The sequence below is a fragment of the Camelina sativa genome, chromosome 11 (genome assembly GCF_000633955.1).
Source record: "Camelina sativa cultivar DH55 chromosome 11, Cs, whole genome shotgun sequence".
NCBI lineage: Eukaryota > Viridiplantae > Streptophyta > Magnoliopsida > Brassicales > Brassicaceae > Camelina > Camelina sativa.
The window spans coordinates 18,115,360-18,129,728 of record NC_025695.1 but is presented as its reverse complement, the minus strand read 5'-3'; positions in this window follow the sequence as shown (position 1 = coordinate 18,129,728).

Genomic DNA, 14,369 nt, shown 5'->3' with positions numbered 1-14,369 from the left:
TTCTTCCTTTTTTTTTTTGTGGACAACAAGTTTGTTTTTTTTTTTTCTAAAAAATAGATGCATGCAGCACAAGGACATGTTTCTTAGTAACCTTTTTTATAGAGTCATCATAAGAAATTCGATCCGACGAGGACGAACCATGACCCAAAGACACACCCGATCGATTTACGGTTTTGTTATAAACAAAAAAAATAATCATCCAGTAAAGATAAAGACTGCTGTAAAATCACATAAGCTACACGTGTGTTTAAATTAATATACCATAATAATATACACTAATTTATGAATAAGTATACATTAAAAATGTTTACGTACATTTACATGCAATATCTTGTAGTGTATAATAATAGCTCGCATCACATATGGGACAAGAATATTAACGTGCAAATGCATATATATGTCGTATCTACTATAAAACAAGTACATATATATGTCTTTCTACGTAGTATTTTCATTACATACATAAATTGCATATATATCATCTAGTTAACACATATACAAGTTGTACAAAACCGTCTTAAATAACCGATTTAGGCAATTCAAAAAAAAAGGTTTTAGCTAGATAACCAACAAAATTAATTTGCGGAAAATTGTCACATATGAAAATGAAACAATGAAGAAAAACTTATCCCAAAAAAAATGATGGAAGGAAAACTGAACACAGACAAACACACCGCACCGCGTCGATGGTTCCATGCTACATAACATTGCCCCTACGTGACCGACATATCCGTTAACTGTGGGAGTATATGGCTAACAGATTATTAAAAATTTAATCTAGCTTGATCGGAATTATCGATTGAAACTTGATTTGTACTAATAAAAACATGATCACGTACAAATAATTTTTTGGGACCGAGAATGATAAAAGATAATTAACTAACTGTGATTAGTATCTAATGGTAATCTTTGAAAGAAAACTAAATTAATTTTGTTTTTGGTGTACTTTCGTACAAGATTAAAGTAAAATAAATTAAATGGTCAACTTCGTTTACTTTAATCATTACCTGACTTTTGAATGTCTACTTACGAACAACTGATGTCACTAAGAAGTTGAAATATTAAAGATCGGATATTCCATGTAGTTTGGTTACTAATTAAATTTAATAGAATATTTAGGACAAACCATCAACTAATTAAACTATTATACATGTTCTTGGGACCAATACGAGGTTTCTAATTCTAGTGGTCGTAATATAACGTCCAAAAAGAATGTCTGGCAAAAAAGACCCCACAAATATCTTTCGATAAAATTTTAAAAATACAGTATAAGTATATTCAATGCTTCTTATTTATTTATCCAATACTCTAATAATAATGGCTCTAAAGTCTAAATAGCAAAAACAATACGTACATGCCGAACTCATCAAATCAGCTAAAATAAGAACGGGTCAACCGGTGTCAACAGTGCAGAATGCAAATTAAGAGGTTTTACCATATTCTTAATTATGTATTGAATGGTGAAACATAGTCTTATATTCCTATCCTAAAAATACCAAAAATTACATAAATTTTTACAGTATACTATACATAATTGTTTGGACAAAAGTAATCGATTCGTTTAGAGACTACGAAAACAAGAAATAGATATTGAATAGTCGTTTTTATTGATCAAAGTATCGAACTCAAATACAAGAGTTTTAAGGCACAACGAGTAACCCTAGCAATGCTTTGGAATTGAGTCGTGTGGCTGTGTTTTGGGTCTCTTGTTCTGCTCTTGATTTCGTGTCTTATTGTGTTGATCTCGCTCCCTTTTTATAGAGAAGTCTCTTTACCCTAATCCTCATAGGATTTGGGCTTGGTACCTGCCTCTACATGAGATAAGGCCGTTTTGAATATTCTCCTCAAGAGATAGACTCGAATATTCTCTTAACAATATTGGTAGCCATATCCCGTTGCGGCCTGTACTGATCCATTGCTTACCGTTACGGCCCATGTTGATTTAACGTTTAGGTTGGTATTGACTGAATATTCTAGATAATACATAATTTTCTATTATTTAATAGGATATATCATAATTATAATAAAATTTATCTATTATAATTTATATGATTAAAATTAGGCCTAACAGTTTGCCCTACTCTCTATTTTCTTAGTAAGAATTTAGAGAGTAGTGTAGTGTAAGGTATTATTTTAATAAGGCAGAGTTAATAAAATTCCATATATGACCAATTGAATAACGTACCTTAGCTGACGTATACACTTCTTTGTGCACTTAGTTTCGATTATGCCACACGAAGGTCCTCGTGGCCTGCTTCTTTTTGAAATGGGCTTCAAGCTCCTGGCCCATTACCAAGTGCTATCGAGAGGTAGTCCAACAAATCAAAGTTTTTGTTTCTTTTTTTTTGTCTCTGGTAGTCGTCTCTTTCAAAAGGTTTTCGCGTATCCTAGAAGCCATTTTTACGGCTATTTCTTTTTAGGAGACCGTTCACAGATCTGCTTCACTCTCTCTTGGATGAGCTCGGGTAAGTTGAATTTGTGTATTTGTGTATATGTGGTTGGATCTCAGAAGCTATAGTCGCTACTTCTTAAATCTATGTTGGTAATTCTTCTCCTTGTTTCACATTTGATAGGAACTTTTGAATCCGCTTCTCCTCTTCACTCGTGAAGTCCTTTTCTCTTTGGTAATCGTCCGGTAAATCTTTTAATTCCTCTTTGTCATATCTCCATGTTCCTCTATTTCTCATAACTTCACGATTTGAACTCGGCCGTAGCCAATCTTTGAGGTGAATGTTCACAACAGAGGGTGACTCATGTGACATTGTAGTTGGCTTATCCACCGTGGGTAATAGAATAAGGATATGCCGCCAGTCTGCTCTGAGTGCTGAGCCAAAGATGACCTCCAGAAAAACTCCGCTCGATGTCAAGATTCTTATCAACGACCCACCATCAGCTTTAAAGGAGGGTGACATTGCGGAGCTTAAAACAACTTACGGCCTGTCACCTTCTATGGTTTTGAGGCTTCCAATGTCTTCTGAGAGAGCTTCAGACGCCAGGCCTGATGAGATTGTTGTAAAGGTATGAATCTGTTGTATTCAGGTGGAGTCTAAGTGTGGAAGACACTCTCGGTGAAAGAGAGGGTTACTAATTATTTGAAGTAAAAAGACACGTGAGTGGCACGTGAAGGAGCTTTGTGGTCTCGTCTGGTCAAAGGAGGTTAAAACCGGAGTGGTTAAGCTAGCAACCTTATCTTATCTCTTAATCACGTTTTTTAGATCTCGAGTTAGTTAGATCGATGTGAGAGAGAGAGTTGAGCAGAGAGATCGGGAGAGAAAGCTTTTGTAATGAGACTTTGTTCTTCCCAAGTTATAGTGGATTTCGGAGGTGTTCCTCCGGCGAGACGTAGGGATCTGGCAAGGATCCTGAACTCGTTAAATCGGCTGTGTTGTCTTCTTCTTCTTTCAAGTTCTTTCTGTTTTGGTTATCTTTCGATTCAATCAGATTCGTTTATCAAAGTCGTGTGCGTGCAAATCGATTATAAAACATTACAATTGGTATCAGAGCTATACGGTGAGGTGCACGGAGGTGAATCGGAGATGTCAGGAGTTCCGATCGTGGTGTTTGATGGATCGGGAGACTTTTCTCTGTGGAAGACGAGGATACGAGCTCATCTGAGTGTTATCGGTTTGAAGGATGTGCTTGTGGAGAAGTCTCCGTCGGTTCCGCTTATAGAGGAGGAGTTACAAGATCCAGAGATAAAGAAGAAGCGAGAGGCAGATGAAGCAGCAAGGATGGAGAAATGTGATAAGGCGAAGAATGTGATATTCTTGAACGTCGCTGATAAAGTCTTGAGGAATATAGAGTTGTGCGAGACTGCAGCGGAAGCTTGGCCTACTCTAGACAAGATGTTCATGCCTACATCGCTTCCACATCGAGTTTACTCTCAGCTAAACTTCTATACTTTCAAGATGCAAGAAGGTAAACGGATTGATGACAATATTGATGACTTTTTGAAGATTGTTGCGGACTTGAATCATTTGCAGATTGAGGTATCAGATGAGGTTCAGGCGATAATCTTGTTGAGTTCGTTACCAGCTAGGTTTGATAGTTTAGTCGAAACCTTGAAGTATAGTACAAGGAGAGAGAAGTTAAGATTAGATGATGTGATGGTGGCTGCTAGGGATAAAGAAAGGGAGGTTGCTCAGAATAGCAAATCAGTGGCTGAAGTTCATTTTGTTAGAGGTCAATCTCAGGAAAAATATACAGGTCAAAACAACAAAGGCAAGGGAAGGTCTCGTTCTAAGTCCAAGGATGGGAAGAGAGTGTATTGGATCTGTGGAAAAGAAGGCCACTTCAAGAAACAATGTTACAAATGGCTGGAGAAAAATAAGGGAAAGGTTCAGGGTTCTGACAAAGGTGAGGCTGGGATAGCAAAGTCAGGTGGTGATCCTGATCATGCGATGGTTCTGATGGCAGTAGGGGAGAGTCTTGCTGCATCAAGATATGAAGCTGATGAGTGGGTCTTGGATACGGGTTGCTCGTTCCATATGACTCCGAGAAGAGATTGGTTTTGTGAATTTAAGGGTTTAAATTCTGGTTATGTCAAAATGGGAAATGATACAGTGGCACAGGTTAAAGGAGTTGGAAGTGTCAAGTTCAGGAATCCTGATGGTACATTGGTGGTCTTAACAGATGTGAGGTACATACCAGAGATGACAAGAAATCTGATCTCCTTGGGTACTTTAGAGGATAAAGGGTGTTGGTTTAAATCTCAAAACGGTGTTCTCAAGGTCGTGATGGGGTGTTCTACTCTACTTAAGGGTCATAAAAGAGGAACACTCTACATACTTCAAGGAGAGTCAGTTATCGGTGAGATAAATTCATCAGAGGATACAAAAGATGAGACAGCCTTGTGGCACAGCAGGTTGGGCCATATGAGTCAGAAGGGTCTGGAGGTTCTAGTAAAGAAGGGATGTCTGGATAGAGATGTGATCAAGGATCTGAAGTTCTGTGAGGACTGTGTTTTCGGAAAAAGTCAAAGGGTGAGTTTTACATCAGCTCAACATGTCACCAAGGAGAAGCTTGGATATATTCATTCGGATCTATGGGGTTCACCACACAACCCTCTGTCATTAGGTAATTGCCAATACTTCATCTCATTCATAGACGATTATTCAAGGAAGGTCTGGATATATTTCTTGAGGAGGAAAGATGAAGCTTTTGGAAAGTTTGTGGAGTGGAAACGAATGGTGGAGAACCAGTCTGACAAGAAGGTGAAAAAATTGAGAACAGATAATGGGCTTGAGTACTGTAATCAGTCCTTTGATCAGTTCTGCAAGGACGAGGGAATTGTGAGGCACAAAACATGTGCTTATACACCACAGCAGAATGGTGTGGCAGAGAGATTGAACAGAACAATAATGGAGAAGGTCCGAAGTATGTTAAGCGAGAGTGGAATGGAGAAGAAGTTCTGGGCAGAAGCTGCATCTACAGCGGTGTATCTGATAAATAGATCGCCATCAACGGCGATTGGCTTCGAGTTGCCTGAGGAGAGATGGACCTCGGTAAAACCAGTCTTGACAACACTTAGGAGGTTTGGGTGTTTAGCTTATGTGCATTCGGACCAGGGGAAGTTGAATCCTAGAGCTAAAAAGGGAGTTTTTACGAGTTATCCCGAAGGTGTTAAAGGATACAAAGTGTGGTTACTCGACGAAGGAAAGTGTGTAATAAGTAGAAACGTGGTTTTCAGAGAGGATTTTTTGTACAAGGACTTGAAGTTGAATCCATTGGGTACTTTTGATATAAGCATGGAGAGTGTTGATGCTAGTTCAGATCAAGGTGGAGCTAGTACAAGTAACACTAATCAAGGTGAAGTTACATCGGGGGTACCTGATCAAGTCAGTATGACTCCTGGTCAGACGTCAGAGAATGTCACCACATGTCAGGATCAGTCTGATGTTCAAGATGAACTTGAGGATTCAGAATCTGGTGAGGAGGATCTGAGTGATTACCAGCTCGTTAGAGACAGAGGTAAAAGAACGGTAAGAGCTAATCCAAAATACAGTGAGTCAAATATGGTTGGTTTTGCATATTACACAGAGGATGGAGGTAAGCTAGAGCCAAGAACTTTGTGAGAAGCAATGTTGGATCCAGACTGAGAATTCTGGAGAGAAGCTATGAAAGAAGAGATGGTGTCTATGAAGAAGAATCATACCTGGGATTTGGTGGAAGATCCAAAGAAGCAGAGGATAGTAGGGTGTAGATGGGTGTTCACGAGGAAACTAGGGATACCTGGAGTGGAAGCACCGAGATATAAAGCTCGTTTAGTTGCGAAAGGTTACACGCAAAAGGAGGGTATCGACTATAAAGAGATTTTTTCACCCCTGGTAAAACATGTTTCTATTAGGTATTTGCTGTCTATGGTTGTTCAGTTTGACATGGAACTACATCAGATGGACGTCAAGACAGCTTTTCTTCATGGTAATCTTGATGAGGAGATTTACATGTCTCAGCCAGAGGGATATGTAGATAAAGAGAATCCAAACAAGGTATGTTTAATGAGGCGATCTCTTTACGAGTTGAAGCAGTCACCTAGGCAGTGGAATCTTAGGTTTCATGAGTTCATGGTTAGAATTGGGTATTCTAGGAGTGCCTATGATAGATGTGTGTATCAGAAAGATCTAGGTGATGGGTTGAAGATTTATCTGCTTTTATATGTAGATGATATGTTAATTGCTTCTGTGATCAAGTCCCAAGTTTCAGAGTTGAAAAAATTGCTTAGCACTGAGTTTGAAATGAAGGATCTGGGTAATGCTAAGAGGATTTTGGGAATGGATATTACCCGAGATAGGACTGCAGGGATTCTGACTTTGTCACAAGAAGGTTATGTGAAGAAGGTTCTTAAAACTTTTGGTATGGATCGGGCTAAGGCAGTGTTGACACCTATGGGTGCTCATTTTAAGCTCAGAACAGCTACATATGAAGAGTATGAGGAGCAGTTTGATAAAATGAAGGTTGTTCCGTATGTAAACACAGTTGGAAGTATCATGTATTTGATGATAGGCACGAGGCCAGACTTGGCTTATCCGGTGGGAGTAATCAGCCGGTTTATGAGTCGTCCTCTTAAGGATCATTGGCAAGCAGCTAAGTGGGTCTTGAGATTCATGAGGGGGACTGAAGGAAAGAAGCTATGTTACAGGAAGCAAGAAGATATTTTGCTAAGGGGCTATTGTGATTCTGATTACGCGGGTAATCTTGATAATCAGAGGTCACTTACTGGTTATGTTTTTACGGTTGGTGGGAATCCCATAAGTTGGAAGTCTAAGTTGCAGAAGGTGGTTTCGTTGTGTACTACGGAAACGGAGTATATGGCGTTAACTAAAGCAGTACGAGAAGCTGTTTGGCTAAAGGGACTTGCTGAAGAAATGGGTATTCCACAAGATGCTGTAGAGGTTAACTGTGATTCTCAGAGTGCTATTTTGTTGGCTAAGAATTCAGTGTATCATGAGAGGACCAAACACATTGATATCAGGTTGCATTTCATCCGTGATATCATTAGTGAAGGTTTGGTAAAGGTGGTTAAGATTGCAAGTGAGTGCAATCCGGCAGATATTTTTACAAAGATTTTACCAGTGGAGAAATTGGAGGGAGCATTAGAGATGCTCCGAGTTACTTCTAACTGAGTGGTAGAGCTCAGGTTCCGGAGGGGGAATCCAAGGGAAAGGCTGTGAAGACAATCACATTCAAGGTGGAGAATTGTAAAGATATGAATCTGTTGTATTCAGGTTGAGTCTAAGTGTGGAAGACACTCTCGGTGAAAGAGAGGGTTACTAATTGTTTGAAGTAAGAAGACACGTGAGTGGCACGTGAAGGAGCTTTGTGGTCTCGTCTGGTCAAAGGAGGTTAAAACCGGAGTGGTTAAGCTAACAACCTTATCTTATCTCTTAATCACGTTTTTTAGATCTCGAGTTAGTTAGATCGAAGTGAGAGAGAGAGTTGAGCAGAGAGATCGGGAGAGAAAGCTTTTGTAACGAGACTTTGTTCTTCCCAAGTTATAGTAGATTTCGGAGGTGTTTGATATGTTACGGTTTTGACTCACTTTGACCCTGTTTATTTGATAGTTTTGTAGTTGTTTGAGTCCTTTTCAGGTTATAATAAGAGGCTAGGAAGCTAAAAGCAAGGATTGGAACAGCAGGAGCAATCGGAGCAGAAAGGAGTTGAATTGGAGCAGAAAAGCTGATTTTAGACCCAGGAGCACATGCTCCCGATTTCCGAGCACATGCTCCCAACTCTACGGATTCATGACGACACGTGGCAAGCATCTAGGCGCCGATTCTCTGCCTAATTCCCTTTATTTTAGGCGATCCTTTGTGAGAGAAAGAGGGAGGAGATCGATTTTTAATAGGGAGATTTGATTTGGATTCTTTCCTTATTTTTTTCTACTTGTATGCTATTTAACCTAGGGTTTTTAGGAGAGAAAATATACTCTTTTTTTTTTGGTTTTTGAGCGACGTTTTTTGAGAGAGGGAGAAGAGCGGCTACCTTGTGAAGGATTCTCTGAACCCTTTTTATTTTTATGTCATTGAATTTCTCATCTTTTGCTATGATTCATTTCTCTATGTCTGAGTAGTTTTCTTTGCTAGATTAGGGGTTTCAAAGGGGTTTCATGGGTTAGCAACAGAACACAAATAGGGCTTTATATAATCGATTGTCTTCACTATTGTTAGACTTAATGCTTAGGTTGATTTGATCACCCAATCTATGATTCTAGGTTTATCTATTCATCAAAAGTGTAATAGGTTGCTAGAAAAGACATTAGTGGGCAAATTATCCTAGACCTGCGAAAGTTGATGTGTAGGTGATTTGTGAACTTATCATTCCTGTTCTTTAATGCTTGTCTGCGATTCTGGGCTCAAACGACAGTTTAGGGTTTATGGACCGCCGAGCATGTGCTCCGGATGTCTGAGCACGTGCTCCGCGTTTCCGCACAGAATCGATCAGATAGAGTTATTGATACCACGACAGTGGATCAGTTTATATTTATGTTTGAGTTCTAGACTGGTACTTAATCTATGCCCTGAATAGTTGTTTAGTTGCTATCTCTGAAATTCCCGAGAATTACCCCTGATCTAGTGTTTTGCTTATTGCCTTTTTATACCGTTTTAATCGCGTTACTGTTACCAAACAAACCCAACTTTGAATTGTCTTAGCTTGAAATTGAACCAATAGAACCATAGAGTAAAACTTGGTCTTCGTGGGATTCGACCCCTAAGTACTACTTCTTTGCTGTGCACTTGCAGTAGGAAAATAGGGTTTAAAACTCTGTGTATCAGTGTTCCTCCGGCGAGACGTAGGGATCCGGCAAGGATCCTGAACTCGTTAAATCGGTTGTGTTGTCTTCTTCTTTCAAGTTCTTTCTGTTTTGGTTATCTTTCGATTCAATCAGATTCATTTATCAAAGTCGTGTGCGTGCAAATCGATTATAAAACATTACAATTGTTATCTACGAGCGCTACTTTGCTGCAGGTTTCCGTGACGTGGTTCCTTCACTTGTTGCCAAGATGGCTACTCATTTCGCGATTTCACCTGGCCAATTTTATCCATCTGCCTGGAGATTGTTGACTACCATCCAAGCATTTGGGGAACTAGAGTCAATTCCCATAGGGGTAGAAGAGATTCTTTACGTGTACTACCTGATACCATTCAGGGTTGATCCTGGTCGATATTCAATGCATACGCGAAACGGTCCTCCCTTAGCAATTTCTTCCTATACTTGCAGGGTTTAACATGTCGAATGGCCATCCAACTCCCACTTCGACTGCCTTTGCACGTTTCATGACAGCTTCAGGGAAATTAGCGGGAGCCAATCCATGTACATCACTTCAAGCACCAACTGATTCCGGAGATGACGTTCAATGCCTAGGAGATCGTCCTGCCAATAAGTGTAAGTCTCGCTGTGACACTACAACTTCATCGGAGGCGAGACGATCGAAGGCTAATTCTACTATTGCGGTTTTACCTCCTTCTAATGGGTCAATGATCAACCCCGATGCTTCATTGGTTGCTGAAGAGCTGAAAGATTCTCGCCCATGACTTTGAATCGTTAGCCACCGTTGGGATTGCCTTGTCATCTGAGCATCAAACTAACGAAAGTCTGAGGCGTGAGTTGAGCAATGAGAAATCAAAAACTGCTTCTGCTCATGAGACCATTGCCTTCAAGAACCGTGACATCGCAAGTTTTGAAGCAAAACTGGGTGAATGTGACCAGGCCATAATTGAGCTTAAAGCTGACAAGGAGCGACTGTTGGGTGAAAAGGAAGTGCTTCAAGATGAGTTTGTTTCTCTCAAGAATCGAATTAAGGTCCTGAAGTATGAGCTGGATTTTTACTTGAATGGGGCAACCATCATAGCTCGATGGGAGGCATTGCGTGAATGCCTGCTGGGAGAGCATAAGAAATGGGATCTAGGTGAAGTGGATATGCAGTACCAGACCGTGATGCGGAGTCAGGCGCTGTTTAAGGGGATGCCTCCTCCTACCTTTGGGGATTCCCTTGCTCAGATCGGAGCTCGAGAGCAGGGTGACTCCAGACTAGATGACTCATAACCTATTGCTCCATGACCAACTATTTTCTTCCCTCGTTATGACTTATTTAGCTTTTGTCTTTATCGTTCTAGTAGAATATTGTCGTACTTAGGTCTTCGTAGTGATTTGCGTTGAACGCATATGTAATCCCTTTAGCTGTAGTATCTGCCATTGTATCAATTCAACTTGACTTTGCCACTTGTAATGTTAAGCAACGACACCGTAGTGATTAGAACTAACATTTCTTTTTAAAGTCGATGCTTTGAAATGCCTGCGTACGAGTTCTATACTGGCTTTGCCATGGCAATGTTGCCATAACCAATCTATTAAATGGGATATGCATTCGTTCCACATTGGTTTGATATTGCCGGTTTCGTGTTAGCCAATTCGGTGAATTGGCTTCACACCGACTCTGAAACGATAAAGTTGTTGTAACCAAGTTACTTGAATTCACATTGGCTCCAATCCTTTGAATTGATTGCGTGGTTGACTCTGTGTTGGTCTAATCCGTCATGTGGCCAAACCCACTTTATTGAATTGGCTGTAAACAATGTGGTCCCTAACCAATTTTTTGAATTGGCTGCATATTGACTTTAAATAGAAAATGTGGTTCTTAACCAATTTCTTGAATTGGTTACACATTGGCTCTACATTGACTTTTAAATAGACAATGTAGTTCCTAACCAATTTCTTGAATTGGCTATACATTGCCTTTAAATTGGCTTTTAAATGACAATGTGGTTCCTAACCAATTTCTTGAATTGGCTACACATTGCCTTTACATTGGCTTTTAAATGACAATGTGGTTCCTAACCAATTTCTTGAATTGGCTACACATTGCCTTTACATTGGCTTTTAAATGACAATGTGGTTCCTAGCCAATTTCTTGAATTGGCTAGACATTGCCTTAACATTGGCTTTTAAATGACAATGTGGTTCCTAGCCAATTTCTTGAATTGGCTACACATTGGCTTTTAAATGACAATGTGGTTCCTAGCCAATTTCTTGAATTGGCTACACATTGCCTTAACATTGGCTTTTAAATGACAATGTGGTTCCTAACCAATTCCTTGAATTGGCTACACATTGGCTATTTTGTCATAGCCAAATCATTAATGTTGTGCTCGTGACATAATCCGGGTTCGTGACCCAATTAAAGCGTCTCATAGCTCATTTATTGTTAGCAAGTGTTTTGCTGTCAAGTTTGCTAAGTTTTGACCCGACCATTAGGTGGATTCCAGATTTGTTACATTCCTATAGCGACATCTCGCTAATAGGCAGTTTGTAGCGAATGTTTCGCGTGTCAGGTGATTACCCCGTTTCTGCAGAGAGCCTATTGTTCATGTGTTCATGTGTCAATGACTTCAATGCGCAATGTGTTGAAAAGCAGGTCACATAGACCATAACTAAATTTTATTAAAACCATTGCCTAAAACTTGAGACATGTATTACTATCCTTCGGGGAACTCAAAAACACCAAAAATAAATAATTAAAAACCAAAAACCCAATTCACTTAAAGTAGTAATTCTTTAGATGTAAGGCATTCCAGCTGTTGGGAAGGGTTTTTCCTTCCTTATTTTGCAACTTGTATGCTCCTGAGCCACGCACTTCGACGATTCTGTAAGGGCCTTCCCAAGTGCGACCGAGTTTTCCAGCTCCTTGTTCCATTGTATTTTGAAAAGTTCGTCTCAAGACCCAATCTCCTGTTTGGAATGCCGTGTTATGACACTTTTGTTGTAGCTCCTAGCCACTTCCTGTTGATAACACCAATTTTGGATTTTTGTTGCTTCTCGTTTCTCATCTAGTAGATCGAGTTCGAGACTCATCAATTCTTTATTTTCCTGCAAGTTAGGGTGCTCGGTACGTGCCGTTTTCACGGCTACTTCACACAGAATTACCGCTTCCATCCTGTACACAATTGAAAATGATAAGGAGAGAACAGACAAGAGATACGGTAAAGGCTTCCTGAAATGCCCCAACCCGATTTCTATCTTACCGCGATAACTCGCGGCCAAGTTTTACCGAGGAATACTTAACATTTTCCGGTTCAATTCTAGACAAGTCATTTTAAGCATAAAACAAAATACTTGAATTAATAACGAGGTTCCAGTACAACGGTGAATTTGCTAATAAGCTATTACACGTTTTCATACTAGACCGAGTACAACTACCCAAAAATAACCATCCATCCTTCCTTGCCTTAGTCCCGCGAACTGGTTCCAACGTCCCAATTATCTTCCCGATCAGAAATATTTCCTGCGACACAAAGGAGGCATAAGCAAAAGGATTTGCTTAGTGAGAGCGGTCGTCTCATCTCACCAGGCCACAAGCAAGTAATCGCAATCAAACAGTCAATTCAAACAGTGATTATTGCAAGTCGCGAACAAAAACTCGTCCAGCGTAACCATGCGGAGTGACCGAGCAATCTTCCCGCAACCGGAAAGTCCTTAGCGAACATTATTGTTCCCAAGTGAACCGCCGATCTAGATCCTCGATAAACCGCATCGATCACCAAGACTAAACAGCAGATAATCAAGATAACGACAAGCAATCATACAGAACATACATGACAATCAAGGACTAAGTGAATCTATGCAAGAAAACGACACAAGACTCGTCGCCACGGTCACGCAACTCAAATTTGTCTCTCAGATACAGTTTCTAACACCTCTTGTCGCGTAGAATCTCGACCAGATCTCCCTATCGCTCGCGCTTCCCAGAAATCTAAGACAAACAGACCAGATTAACGTTCCCTTTGATAAAACTCGATAACTGTCGACGAACACACAGTTCAGTCGATACTTACCGGAACTACTCGATGATCTTTCTCGGTAATCTCCCTCGGTTTCTCGGCAATCTCCCTCGGTTTCTCGGCAATCTCTCTATTCTTTCTGAGTTCTTATCTTTCTCTTTCACGCTCGTGAAGAACGACGCTCTATTTCTTTATATAGACGAGTCATGACAGTTCACGCCGAAGAAAACCGCTGAAAACCGTCAAATACGATCTCTGCGTCCTTTCTCTCCTGCAAATAACCGTTCCCGCGTTTTATAGATGAAACGACACCGTTCCACTAAATACCGAGAAAACACGCAAATCAGCGTACATGGCCGAGAGTCTACCCGCGGATTCACGTATCACCGATAGCCGCTCGTCCGCTCTCCGACCAACTGTCCCTCGAAAATCGCATGTCGAGACTCGATGCGGATTTATCGGACTTCAGCTCAAATGATCGACCATCTCGATCGACCATCGCTCGATCATTCATATGGCGCGCGGAGACGGGCGTTACACTTCCCCTCTACTATTTTCGGCTATTTTATATAATAAATAATTATATACTTACGTATTTTACAAAAATAAAAAAAAGATTAAGAAAAAACTAAATATATTGTAATTAGTTTAAGTAAACTAAATATGTAGTTAAGTCTTTTTAGGTTCAAAGGTATATGCCGTATAACATATGTAGAGTTCAAAGGTATATGCAGACGTATAACATATGTAGTGTTCAAAGGTACTAGGATTTAACCTGCGGTACACCGCGAGACAATATTTTTAATTCTAAAAATTTAAAATTTATATTGTATTTATTTGTTACTTTATTATTGTTTTATTAATTTTAAAAATATAAAACTTTACAGGTATTTGATATAAGTATTCAAAGTATAGGATTTTTGTAGTGTTTTCAAGGTTTTAACCCGTGTGATATATGTATAGTCTAGTAATACATTTATCTCCTGGTACACATCTAAAAGTGTTAAAAAAAAAACAATTCCACTTAACTACCTATATGGGATTAATGCCAATCCGTCTCACCAAAATCAAAATAAGTTTTTGCGTAAAAAAAA